The sequence below is a fragment of the Plectropomus leopardus genome, chromosome 17, assembly GCF_026936395.1.
Source record: "Plectropomus leopardus strain MGB_pleo_1.0 chromosome 17, ASM2693639v1, whole genome shotgun sequence".
In the NCBI taxonomy this organism is placed as follows: domain Eukaryota; kingdom Metazoa; phylum Chordata; class Actinopteri; order Perciformes; family Serranidae; genus Plectropomus; species Plectropomus leopardus.
The window spans coordinates 9,647,965-9,662,080 of NC_142192.1; the positions used below are offsets into that span (position 1 = coordinate 9,647,965).

At 37.3% G+C, this 14,116-nt stretch overlaps 1 long non-coding RNA gene across 1 annotated transcript in view; it reads left to right on the forward strand.

The window, feature by feature from the left end:
- The window catches only part of LOC148186604 (uncharacterized), a 55,533-nt gene that overhangs the window by 12,234 nt on the left and 29,183 nt on the right, over positions 1–14,116 (forward strand). The window lies entirely within an intron of this gene.

Consider the following 14,116-nt stretch of genomic DNA (forward strand, 5'->3'; position numbering starts at 1 on the left):
TAGTTGGATGACTCAGATGATGCTTATTCTTCACTGCAAATATTTATTAGGTGAAACTGAACAAAGTTTGCTGTGTTCAACTTTTTCTTATATGTTTTCCTCTAACACAAATCTAACGTGAGAAATTACAAGTTTCTTTTTCAGCATCATGTGTTTGTGTAAAATAAATCTAAGAAATGTCCTTAAATCCTAGAAACGTCCTAGAATTCCAGAAACTTCCAAAATCTAATAAATGTCCTAAATCCTAGAAACGTTCCAGAGTCTTATAATTGTCCTAAAATCCTGGAAACATGTACGGAGCTCCTGCCTCCTGTCATTTTGCAGAAGTGGCCTCCGAGCAAAGCTAGTTAAGTATTAAGTATAGTATGATTGGAATGTTTAGAAGAAAAAAGTGCAGTGCCATTTCTCATGTGCAACATGGACATTGTAAAATCATCTGAACAAGCAACTCAAAAATCTTTACTTTGAGGACAGAAACATTTGCTTTGAGAAGATACTGATTATTTGATGATGGTTTCATTGTCAGAGCTGTTACTTATGACGACCTGACTGTAGATCGGTAATAATCTGAAACCAGTATTCGGTTTTTATTTAATCTGAGGTCATTTTATAAAACGTACTCTTTCTTAAAAGCTCTCTGCTTCAGTGCTTGAAGGTGCACTGTTTTTTTTTCCACATCTCCGGCTCTTTGTTCAGTAATTCCGTAGAAAAAAAACAAGTAAATCAAAACAAATGTGTTTGTTTACAAGGACATAATAGTGACGCTACGTGAATGGCTCCATCTGACATTGTGAAGTTGTTTATCTCACAGTCTGACATCAGTAAATATTGTTCACCTCCTTCACTCGCAGCCTTTGCGAGGAAGCAACCTTCAGCAGCATTTATATGATGAGCGTGATGAGTGCGCTGTTGTGTTGAAGGATCCAAGAGTCGAGCCTTTCTTTCACTTTCATCTCTCAGTTGAGTCATTTCAAATAACTCAAACAAAGATAATCTACAGCTGCTTCAGCTTCGGTATTGATTGATTTAATACAGTTTAAAACCAGTTGTATTGATTTGCAGTTGCACAAAGAGAGTGTGTGCACTTCAGTGAGAGAGAGATGTGCAGGGTTTCTTGTGTAACTGAATGCATAAAGATGTGCATGGATGCCACAGCTGAGACTCTTTCCTGTTTAAGAGTGACTCGTGTTGTCATTCCCTGTCCTCTCTCCTTTTTTGTCAAATTAGGATGACTAATTTGGCAACATGATTGCCACCTTCAGCAACGCTATAATTCAGAGCGGAGCTATTATGGCGAGCATTTCAGGAGAAAAATGTCCACATTCAGGCAAAGTGCAGACTCAGCAGAGTTTATGAATCATTTGGTAACACTACAGGAACACAGTCGGAGCACCTGAGTTTTACAGCCAGAACTCACCGCAGTGATGGATAACACGTATCACGGGAAAAATGTGCATTTATTGTGCAAGATGTGGAAAGGGTATATTCAGTGGTTTTTGATAGTCAGGTCAAAAGGACATATTTGCAGGAACTGCACAGTAAATACTCAGTTTTGTGTCATTCTTGAGAGGTTAATGTAGATTTTATGATTGATTATATAACATGTGACGCCAGCGGGCATTTTTCAACATAATTCAATGCTCAACTTAGCCGGTTGATGGAAATGCAGCAGGCTGACCACGAGCCATCTGTTTCCATGCTGTTTTTCTCAAATCACAAAATAAAGGTGAAGATGAATCACTGATTCAGGCAGTCTTCTGTTCAGTCTGTTGCTGCTTAAAACTGCAGCAGAACTGTTGTATAATGATCATTTCTGTGTCTTTTGCTGACTTTCAGAAAGCTTTTAACCCGGGAGTAATCAATGCTTAGCTTGTTCTTTGTCACTGGTGAGGAGCTACATGGCAGGAAGCCTCTGATTCAGTCTGTGGCATTTTTTGGATTTGGTTGTACAAGTACTGATCACCTCAATCACAAAATCAGTTTGTCAGAAAACTAGAAAATCTTGGCCCTGACAGGGGACTGTTGTGTATGCACATCCTTTGATACTACAGCATTGGCAACAAGTACCTGCACTGCAAAGCAGCCCACAAAAGGAAGGCAGACTTATCAAAATAAGTCTAAAAGAAAGTCTGACGATAAATGACACAAAACATATGTCACTACAACACGTGCTCATAGAACGGGTCATATGATATCCTACAAAAATACATGCACAAGCAGTTTGCACGATATCATATAAATTAGCGCTCTATGAATGGCGTTATATCCTTAACGCAAAGTTAAGTAATGAATGTACAGTTATGGTGGTCAGGTTAAGGCAGCAAAAGTCACTGTGGTTAGGCTTAGGAAAAGAAACATGGTTAGGACGAACCTTAAAATGACTCACATGGGTCCAAAGCATTGGCCTTTTTTTCCAAAGCATTGGAAAAAGGCAATGAGTGGCCTCATAAAAAATGTTTTACAAATTGCATGGAATTAGTAGATTAGAAAATCTTTTTTAGAAAAGCTTAGGAAAAATATCTAGGGATAAAAAAGAAAAAAGCTAGGGGAAAAAAAAAATATATTACAATTTTACATATTTATGTCTGTGTGTGTATATATATATATATATATATATATATATATATATATATATATATATATATATATATAGAGAGAGAGAGAGAGAGAGAGAGAGAGAGAGAGAATTTTGGGGGGGACAGTTTAAGTGCGAAAGGGGAAGAGAGGGCATGATATGCAGTAAACGGCGTACAGCGTCATAGTTTGAAACGAAGGGCCATGTTTGACCTCAGCCTTAGGCCGTAGAGCTGCCCCGGTGTATCCCGGTGTATCCCGGTGTATCCCGGTGTATCCATATCAAAGATGTAATGTTATGACAAAGAGCAATATGAATGAAGATGAAAAACAATTGAAGTTGTTTTGATCTGTTTGACCTCTTCCCTCAGCTTCATGTATGAACATCTTATCTTATAGTCTGGCCCAGTGGTATATTCTGTTCAGTCTGTCTTCACATTTCTCTGATCTAAGTGTGTGTGTGTTTGTGTGCGTGTTTGTGTGTTTGTGTGCGTGTGTGTGTGTGTGTGTGTGTGTGTGTGCGCGCGCGCGCGCGTGCGTGCATGCATGTATGTGCGTGTGTATGTGTGTGTGTACGTGACATTAGAAGCATGAATAAAAATCAAATGCTGTTTTAAGACAAGAAAAACATTGCACACCTTTTAAGAAAACTCTCTTCAAAGCCTCACCACCAAAGCTAGAAATTCCTTCCTGAGGCATCAGCAAAATCAAAAACAACAAACATCGCGCTTATGCTCCTGTTTAGTAACTCAAATGTAGTTTTTTTTCTGGTATAAAAGAAGCAATGCTCAAACACTATCAAAAAAGTTTCAAAGCACAAACCCCCTGTAAGAATGTATCAGTTTTTGTCTTTTTAATCTTGGCGTGCTCAAGGCATGCAGAGTTTGTTGTTTCTTTTCTGCATTTTGTATTTGTGACAAAAGGTTGGCAAATTGTGACAAATTGCTTTACCCTGAATTTACCTGGTCTTTGTTGGGTTGTGCCAAAAAGGAAGGATTTGAACTCAGATTTGTGATAATTATTTGTGTTCATTTTCTCTAGATTTAGTTTAAAATAACAAATAATTCTACGCCTTTCTGAAAAAAATAAAATAAAATAAAATAAAATAAAAATGTGTTAATGATGACTATGATCACCATTAAAAAAAAAAATCACATTTAAATTTTCTCGAGCGACTGGAGTTTGTTTCAGTGATGAAGTATGGTGCTCATGGTGGTTGTTGTCGATGGTGGAGGCTTTTAGAGCCTGTTATTGACGATGCAGACACCCCACCCAGGAGAGAGTCAGAGAGAGAGAAGCGAGGAGCTCTTGCCCTATATAGAAGTCCCCGTGGGAAGGGTTGAGAATCTTTGATTCTCTTTGAGTAGGCATTTTGTCATGTTTTATATCGTTCAACTAATAAAACACGAGTCCTTGACTAAAGACTTGGACTCCCTCTGGACGTCTGCTCTACATTGGCAGCAATTGTTTGCCTTAAAAACACTCCTCCGTCTCTTCCCACAACGGCAATTACTAAATGCACTGTTTACTGCCTGAACATTTTCATTTAGCATACGTTAGGAATATTTGATGCTCGTGTGAATGTTCATTTTAAATCTCATCATAAGACAATTAGTGCAATTTCCTCTTTGAAGCTTTGCAAAATATCTAACTGTATTTTTAGCTGGTTATTCTCAAACAAGAGTCAGTGTAGCTTGAATATAAGCTGAGGACATTTTCAATAAGGATGATTATTTTTATAGTATGAATGTAATGATGTTTGGGGGAGAAAATGTGATCGGTCCCGATAATCGACCAGGCCAGTAATCTGTCGATCCTGAATGTTTAGGCACGGCATTGCTTTGCTAACATGCTCACAGTGGCAACACTAGTTGATCTTGAATGGGTGTAAACTTTACCAACTTAGTTTAGTACGTTAGCATACTAATGTTTGCTAATTAACACTCATAATTTATCCAACAAAATCACCAGAAAAAAAACGTTGAACATTTCTGCAAACCACGTTGCATTTGTACATTATAAAAAGCCAATAGTTGCTGAAGTATTTCAGTTGAGACCAAAAGCAGTAGCCCAACTAACATAACTAACTGACATTACCATCTAGCCTTGCAAGCATAGCTAAAATCTATAGATCAAAGCCAGAACAGCCTGCATTAGTGTTTCATTCCTCTAACATGAAACAAGCCTTCAGTGATCACTCTTTACAGGTTGGATCTTAAATTACTCAACACATCTGTTTATTATTCAATTTCAAGTCCTTTAATTCATAGATTCATTTTAATTATCAAAAACACAACTGAGCATCCTGTCATCTGACCATTACTATTTAAATCATTCTGCTTACCTCTATGTTGTGTCACGCAGATAAATTAAGAAGGAGCAGATTCTCCTGCAGGCATGTCAATACGTACAACACATTTTTCCTTTATAGGAATTATTAGGGGCAGGAAACAAGATTGCATTATGATTCAGAGGGCTATGATGCAATTACAACATAATCATCCATGAATTTTATATATATATATATATTTTTTTTTTCCTCTTACTATGTGACCATTGTTTTTTTTTTTTAAACATGGCATATTTGGAATGATCTATAATTGAAGTAAACACGTGAATCTAGTTGCATGCAGAGTGGCCTTTTTTACGGGTTCCTTTTTCCCTTCATGTGCTAGCTTTTACACCAGGGCATTTCAGGATGGATTGCATCCTTCTATGGTTACTCACGGTCAGCCATCTGCACCAAAACTCATGTTTAACACACATGTTTACATCTGTTTCATTACGCCGTCCAGTTGGTTCAGCTGCGAGGAACCTACAGCTCAATCTGCCGTTGTTACAGGTGATCACATTGTTGAAAATTAGGTTTTTAATTTAAAATTTTTGAATCGAGACATAATTTGTCAAGGCAGAATCGCGATGCGTCTAAGAATCGACCCATCCCCCCTTTACTAATTAAGACACATTTTAGGGACTACATCAGATGTGAATGTATTATCCTGCAGGCAGGTGAATCCCTAACACTGCGGCCTACAGTTTCGCCCACGGCTGCCTCGCTACCTCTCAGGCATTTTAAAAGGTAGGCGGAGGGGGAGTTTTATTGTTAAGTGGGCTTGGACACAGTAAAGAGCCAAGAGCTGGTGTTTAACAGCACTATTAACAGCGAGATGGGAGATCGATACAGCAAGGTAGAGAGGAGGCGCATCTCTGTCACCGTGATGTGTTATTAGTGCCCGACAGTGGAGGGATCTGGCTTCTTTCCAGTCCCCGGGCCTTGTCGTGTACTTTGCTCCACAGCAATTAAACCAAACCCCCTCCTTCCTCTCTGCGCTACAGATTCAAAGCCTGTAAATAACCATTTCATAAATTACAAAAGCATTAACAAGTGTCGGCTTGCGGTGAGATCTTTGACATAACAAATAATACCTTTAGCTGAGAGATTTATTTTGGCACCATCGAGATAATATCCTCTCAGTCTTTTTAACAACGGTAGTATATGACTGTGATACCTTCAAGGTCTTAGGTAATGCAGACAGACGCGCTCATATTCATGCCCACATGGTTACTCTTTATTTACTTTTTTCACAGAAGCTATTTCTCCAGCTATTGTTCCTTAGAGGGCCAAATGACGAATAACCAATGCATCCAGAGTTCCCTTGAGGTGAAATAGTGCAGTGTTGTGGTGAAGGCCATGGGCGGTTTATGAGACAATGGGCCCCTGGGCACAGACATGCAAAAGGCCCCACCACCTCTCCTACAGAGGAGCAAGACACACTGACTTCGGTGGTTTTAAGTTTCTGTCTTTGTCTTTGTTTTGCTTCATTTTGAAGTCATTATGCATCTGTGCATGTGTTTGTGTATGTGTTTTTTGGTCACTTTGTGTCTCTGAGGCAATTATGTGTCTCTTTGTAGTTGTATTGTGTGATCTTTTTTTTTTTTGGTCGTTATATGTCTGTGGTTGTTTTGCTACTTTTTGCATCTTTTTGAAGTAAGTTTTATGTATCATAGGCAGTTTGTGTCTCTTTGTGGGGGTTTTGCCCCTTTTTGTGTCTCTGAAATAATTTTGTGTTGTTTCATGTTCATTTGTGCACTTCTGTGGTTGTTTCCCCTGTTTTGTAGTTATTTTGTATCTCTTTGAAATAATTCTGCCTTTTTTTGGTTGTTATCTTTCTCTGTGGTTGTTTTGCCCCCTTTTGTGTCTCTGAAGTAATTTTGTGTGTTTTTGTGGTAGTTTTATGGTTGTTTTTGCCTCCTTGAATAGTTACTTAGCAACTCTTGGTGGTTTTTCTTTGTTTTTTTTGTGGGTAAGAGACATTTTCTAGGTGAAAACCAGTAGGACCCTGACACTTTGGGCCCCTCGGCCTATGCCTGGTAGGCCTGTTCAGTAATCTATCTATGCAGTAGGCTAATTGTGTATTTAGAGAGCTCTACATATCAATAATGTTTTCCTAAATAGAGGAGAAGTGCTTCAGGAAGTGGGATAATGTGTGCACATCCATAGTTGGTCAAATAGAACAGCTTTTTTTTCACGCCGTGTAGGAGGCAAACAAATTCCTGTGCTTTTTGATCCACATGTGAAAGAAACTTTTAAAGATGCAAATCACTGAAAATGAGAGTGCTCCAAATTGCGATGACCAGCTGTTTAATTTCGGCGATTTCTGCAGGATACCAGGTCAGAAAATGAATGTCAGCATGCCCGCATCATTTATAGGAATACAGCTTGCAACACAACAAAATAGTCACAGCTTATTAACTTGTATGTACACTAGGATCAAAGAAGAAGCTCAGAGAATAGATATGCACTCTTTGATATCTGTTCTTCTTTCACAGATATTAATTGTGCTTAACTGTTAGTCTATTTTAAAGCTCTGGCATACAGTATGTGTTCACAAAAGCAATTTTATCCTCTTTTCAATGTCATGTGCTTTCAATTTTCTGTTGTCCCTGACATTAAGAACTTATTGCGACTGGTCTATTTTCTTACCTTTGCCAGAACTGCTGAAGGAAGCACAATAAGTAATGTGTAGGAAGATGGTGAATTACACAACATCACAGTTCAAGAGCAAGATGAAATTAATTTCCAAACCAGTTTATGCTCACCTCAGGTCACTGAGACTCAGACAGATTTACATCACAACAAATGGAACCACACACCATATATACTGTTTTTATATTGTTGTCTTACCACTCATATACCCTGCATAATTATTTAAAAAAAATAGATATAGATTTTTACGATGTGAAATGAAACCATATATTCGTCTAACTGCAATACACATAAACACATGAATAAAAACATCATGTTTTTCATTTCTTAACATTTTTGAGAAATGAACTCAAATCATTTTCATGCGCGGGATATATGGACGGCGCTGGCTGTTATTTGAAAGAAGTCTTATGACCAAACACATGTTTTGTATTGCTGAAACCAAAAAACCAAACCCATCATTAAATGAATCGACAGGTTGCACAAGCTGTCACATTCCTTCATTGCCATCAGTGCAGCCACTGTAATTTATTTTGACAGAATTTCACAAACACCATCCTGCTGTTGCACAGAGGGACCAATGTATATTAATCCGCTTGTGAAAATAGTCCCCAATAAAGGATCCATTTACTTCTGTTTAAGTCATGTTTGTGAAAAACTACAGTGTCCAGCTGGTTTATGATATTATTTAGCCTTTCTGGAACTGTATGTTGATGACCTGTTCTTAAAGATTTACTGTAGGTCCTTGCAAGGAGTGATTTATGCTACGTTCACGTAAACTTGTGTGATTGACATAGTGGAGGCCGGATGGTAGCAAACAATCTTGTATTTCACTTTAACAGTCATTTAAAACAAGTTTCTGAAAACATTTGAGGCAAGAAAAGAGCAACACAGTGACAGAATCTTGGGTAATGTGGAATCAGCGCTGCTTAGTTTTACTGCTTGATAATAATTTTTTCAGCCTCTGGTTTTACTCTGCAGGAAGCGGTAAGATGCCCGCTCATGCTTTTACAGTTAAACAAGAAATAGTATGTGCAGTAATATAATCTTGGTTCATATCTGATCAGCGCTCAGTTTGGACAGAGTTTAATTTGAGTTTGAGAAATAGACAGAGAGGGCAGGTTCTGGTTTTTGAGATCCAGGCACTGGTTAGATGGAGGGAAGTCTATCCACATTATAATGCTCGACAGACAAAACTGTAAACATTATTTACTTCCAGAAAGTAAAGTTTCAAGCAAGTATGAGAGTGATTATTGATGTGACTTTCAAAGTAGCTGAGGGGATTAAACTTGAATTTATTTGATGCATCTTTGCCACCGTGATTGCATGATATTGACTTTTGCCAACAGACTCTATTTAACAACATGTAAGTGATGGATGACTGTCTGGCTTTGATATCTTTTGACTCTATATCAGACTCTATCTATGAGCCTTTTGGACTATCAGTATTTTTAATGGATTGTGCTTGTGGTTTTGTGGTGGCAATCTATTTAATAAAATGTAAGGCTGTAACATGGTTTTAACCCCGCGGTGGCATTATGCAACAAATCATTGGATTTTGCCTGTTTGTTGTTGGTGTTTCAACATCTTAAAGAAGCGTCCATCGATTTTTCGTCCTCTCCTTTCAAAGTGTGCTGTAACTGAGAGTGCAGTCGCTGTTGGAGTTTGTCCTCCAGATGTCTCTGTGAACTCCAGATGCTCTCAAACGCTGTCTCGTACGATCATCCTTCTTCATTCCCACTAACAATTAGGTAATGAAATATTGATTTTTAGTTAGATTCATATTGATGCTATTAGCTTTGCATTGATAAATCACTGATGCTGGGAGCCAGACCAGGAAGACATTACTGCGTGTTAATCTGATGGATATGCCTTCCTCTTCCTGCATGTCTCTCTCTACCTGGACTGTCATCACTTCATCTTTACTGTGTTTAAAGCACACTCATAATGATGCTTTCACAAACTCCAGACTCCCCTGCTACACTGACGCTAAAGAACTGAGCATTCACGTCTTGATTAAGAAGAAAACTTAAAGTAAAAAAAATAACTGGAAGAGAAAACCACCTCTTTTTAAGCTTATAATTACCCTTAACTTTATATTTTCCATATATTTCTAGCAATAAGTAGATAATATTGCATTCAATGGTTTCTTGTATTTGAAGCATCCTATAGTGCTGCACTGTTGCAGGTAGGAATCACATCCTTGACCCTGGTGATTTTAATGCCATGCTCTGACAATTACAATACATAGAACAACATTTCCAGTCACCTGCTGTGTCTGCTGGGAAATCTCCTTATCACCAGTGTCCACCTGTCTGAGGCGGTGCTCAGTATTTCAGCCTGCTGCTGTCTCGTCATTGCTGTCACAGTGGGGCCTCAGTATCTAAAACTAAGACTGCAATACACTTTAAGGGCCTGAGACAAATTTAAATGAACTTTTATATGGAAATATAACTACGTATATGATTAAAAAATTCAGATATTGCGACATTTTAGTAGATATGGTCATTTTTGCATTTTATTTCCACTCAATCTAAAAATGATGACGATGTGATTGTTGCTGGGGCCGGTACAAAACATGCTTGTTCCCTTATATCTGGAATAGGATTGTTAGGCTGAGGCATCTCTGTAGCACCACGAGGCTTCATTTATGGTGGTTTGGTGTGACACTTTTTGATTGCAGCTCCTGCGATTTGGTTGTTGCACTGGGCCATGTTGCAGTTTTGATAATATTTTGATTAATTGTGCAGCCCTCTAAAACCCCTCCAAAAAAGTATTTAAATATATCTAAGTTATGAAAAAAACTATATAAACATAGCAAAATAGTATAAATACATATAGAAAAATTATGTCATAAAGCAGTGAGTGTGGCTATAGTAGATCTGCGTCATTTGACGCAGAAAGTTGACATCGGAGGCCCCCCATGTTTTTTGCTTGTGACTCCTCATGGCAGAGAGAGATGATTTTTTGGTTCTTAGTTTGTTTATATGGATAAAATGTTCAGCATGAGGAGGTAAAATTACACAGCATTTAGCAAAAAAATTGAGAAAAAAAAAACAAAACATTTTTTGCAGGTTTCCTGTCAGTTTCTTTTTCTTTCATAAACCTGATTTGAGGGTTAAATCGTGTAAGATATCTGTAGAGATTGTAAAGCTCTCTGAGGCAAATTTGGGATTTGGGCTGTACAAACAAAATAGCTTTAGCAGAATTTTGTTTTTCATAGTTTCTACACTGGCAATAGTCTTGATTGTGTGACTTAAATTTAATACCCTTTAATAATTGTAATGAGTAATGTAACTATTTCAATGATTTCCTCGGAGTAAAGTAACATTACATTTGATTACTTTTAAATTGCTGTTTTAACAAATGTTTCAAATTGGGCAATAAAACAGAGAAATATCCAGAAACAGGTTATAATAAAGAAAACATTCCCGCACGGGGAAAAAAACTCACCAGTATTATGTTTAGTAACTTCAATTTAGTGACTTTTTTTTTCAAACTTTTAATGATCACAATCTCATTTATTTTGTAATTTCATAACATGTAAGTAGTTAATGTCCAACACTGATGAGAAATACATGTTGCAGAAATAATTTACTTCTGCTGACACTGACTTCATTCATTTCCTCTTTAATCAGAATTGTCCCTACAGCAGTCGCCTTATTTTAACTCTGTACACTATAATTTACACCCAGCTCTGAAACCAAAAGATTTTAGCTTCTCTCCGCCTGAAGCCGAGCTATAGCCAGAATTTTAGAAATATTGAGGCTTTAATTCCAAACCCTAACCCCCCATAGCGGAGAGAAAAAGAACGCCACCTACACGTGACAAATTTGACAAGTCACATGTCAAACTCTGTCAAATATTCTGACCATTTAGGAACATCACAATTTATGCTGATTCCATTTTTTTTTCAGCATTACATCCCTTTCGTTTTGGTCTGATATAAATCATATTTTGTCTGAAAACAATAAAATTACATCCAAAAAAATCTAAATCTATTTAAAAAAAAAAGTTCTATATCGTAGATGGATGGATGGATGGACTTTATTGATCCAAATTGGGAATGTCTTGTATTACGGCAGCAGGTTATACAGGCATTGCACTGAATATACATATCAACACTAGAAGACGGAAACATATAAAAATGGAAAAAATACCAAATAAAATACATTAAAATACTTTAAAAAGCCTACACTTCAAACGACCTTTTTACTTTAACAATGATATTCTGCACAAACTAATTCAGATTTTTGAATTATAACCATGTCCCTTTGAAACAAAACAAAAACAAACAAGGAAATGAATCGGGGAGAAAGTGCTTAAAAATAATAATTTTCCAATTTAATTTAAATATGTAACTATGATCATTATAAATATAGTTTTCTGGACGTTTTTCCCAAGCTTTTATAAAATAATTTTCTAAATCTTGAAACCTGCGGGACAAGTTACCAAGTTACTAATTACCTTTTTACCTGTTTTAAAAAGAAAAGTGTAAATTCTGTAATATAGATGCATCTGAACTCAACACACACAAAAAAAATGTCCATCTGGGTTTTGAAGGGTTATACCACCCTGTTAAAAATGTAAACACCATCTCCCAAAAATAAAGTCACTTTACAATACTGTCTTCATTTTTGAAGTCTAAAGGACAGACTGGTTCTCATAAGGACAGCAGTATAACAGCACACACACATACACACACACACACACTCACACACGCAGAGTCTGTCCTGACAGCTGTCACTCCAATCGGCCACCAGTCCGTCTCTTCTCTCTACTCAACAACAGCCAGGCGTTTCTCTGTCAGACAACATATGCCACTGCGTTTCTGCTGCTCCCAGCTGCCTGACAGGATCTACTCTCAGAGCCTGTGGCCGGCACCAGCTTTCAGCCCTCTTGCTGGTGGCGCTGCGAACATGATCTCTGATGTCTCTCAGGCAGCTAACTGATGCTGTCACTGCACCAAGATATAACACGAACGACTGACAAACACAATGTGACAAGGACATACCAGTGTGCACAGTCGCACAAGAACTCATGCCTCGTCGATGTGCCAGACAACAGTTGCTGCAAGTACGACCTTTATTCAGTATTTATTTTCTCCTCTGGGTTTTAGCAACCAGATACGGTCAGCTGCACATATGTTTACTGTCACACACACAAAAAAAAACACAGTTCAAATGTTTTTCTGTGATGTCTTTGAAAAGTTGCCTGTGGGTGCAGTTTGAGATTTACCACATGTGACAATGTCTCAATCATTCCTGCAGGCTAATATCTGCCTGATAATCAGACGGAAAAGACAAAGATACATTTAAGCTTTTTCTTTGTACTGGGTCAAGCTATTAAATAGGGCAGCGTTTAGCTTTTAGTGCAAACAGTTTAGTGAGTTAGTTGTTAAAAAGAGATTTTTTACTTTTATATGTATATACAGTATATATACTGTAAATATACACACACACAAAACCAGTGATGAACTTTGTGACAAAGCAGCATCTATTTCTTGACATTGCCTACCATCTGCTGGCTAAAGCTGTAAACTGCAGAAGGATAAAGCAAGTTATTATTATTATTATTATTATTATTATTATTATTTTATTGTTTTGATATTATTATTACCTTTATTTAATCAGAGATCAAAATTGTACTGACCCTGAATACTGCAAAAGAAATACAGATATAATCACATGAAAAATGTCAAAAATGTCAGAATTGAAACATATTTATCATTTTTTTATCATTTTGTGACATTTTATAGACCAAACATTTTATTGGTTAAAAGAAAAACTAATCGGCAATAAAAAAAAATGTTAGTTGGAGCCCTAATTGTAAAACTATTGAGTACAATGCAAAAACATTGACCCTTGCTCCTGATTCCTCCATCTTTCCCTCATTCAGCTTCTGGCAGCTTCTGTCTGCTTAGCCACCTCCTTTCCTCCCCCTGTTGAACTGTATAATATTTCAATTAATATTTTCCACAGAAATATTGTCCATGGCTCTCAGAGCACTTTTTTCAGATGTAGTTCAGCAGTCTCTTCAGTTTTATGAAGTTGTCCATCAGTTCAAGTCTATCTTCTGAAGTTGTTGTAAAAGTGAAAATTGTAGTAAAAATTTAGCCAGTGATGCATGATGGCCAATTTAGTGGACGGATGACTAATTGTAATTATACCAACGTAAAAATAATGTTTAGAAATATCATCATCTGTATTACTCTTTAGTTGGTAGTTGATGTTTTCAGTTTTTATTACCTGCATGAGCCTCCTACTGAGGAAGGATTAGCAAGATATTCCTGACTCGCTCAGCATTTCTGCCCTTTTATTGGCCATTTATGTTTTGAGAAACTTGTGTTGCACTTGCATTGCCTGGCCAGTCAGAGGCAGAGTTTGGCTGATGTGCAACTATACCATCAAAACTCAAGCATAATAGAGAGCGGATTTTGAGCACATGTCCACTGTAGTGACACTATGTGTGAAACTTTAGTTCATCAAATGGGATGATACTTTCTTTTGCACTTCATTCAGATTTTATGGTGCAAATAACTGGAAGATAGTCCTC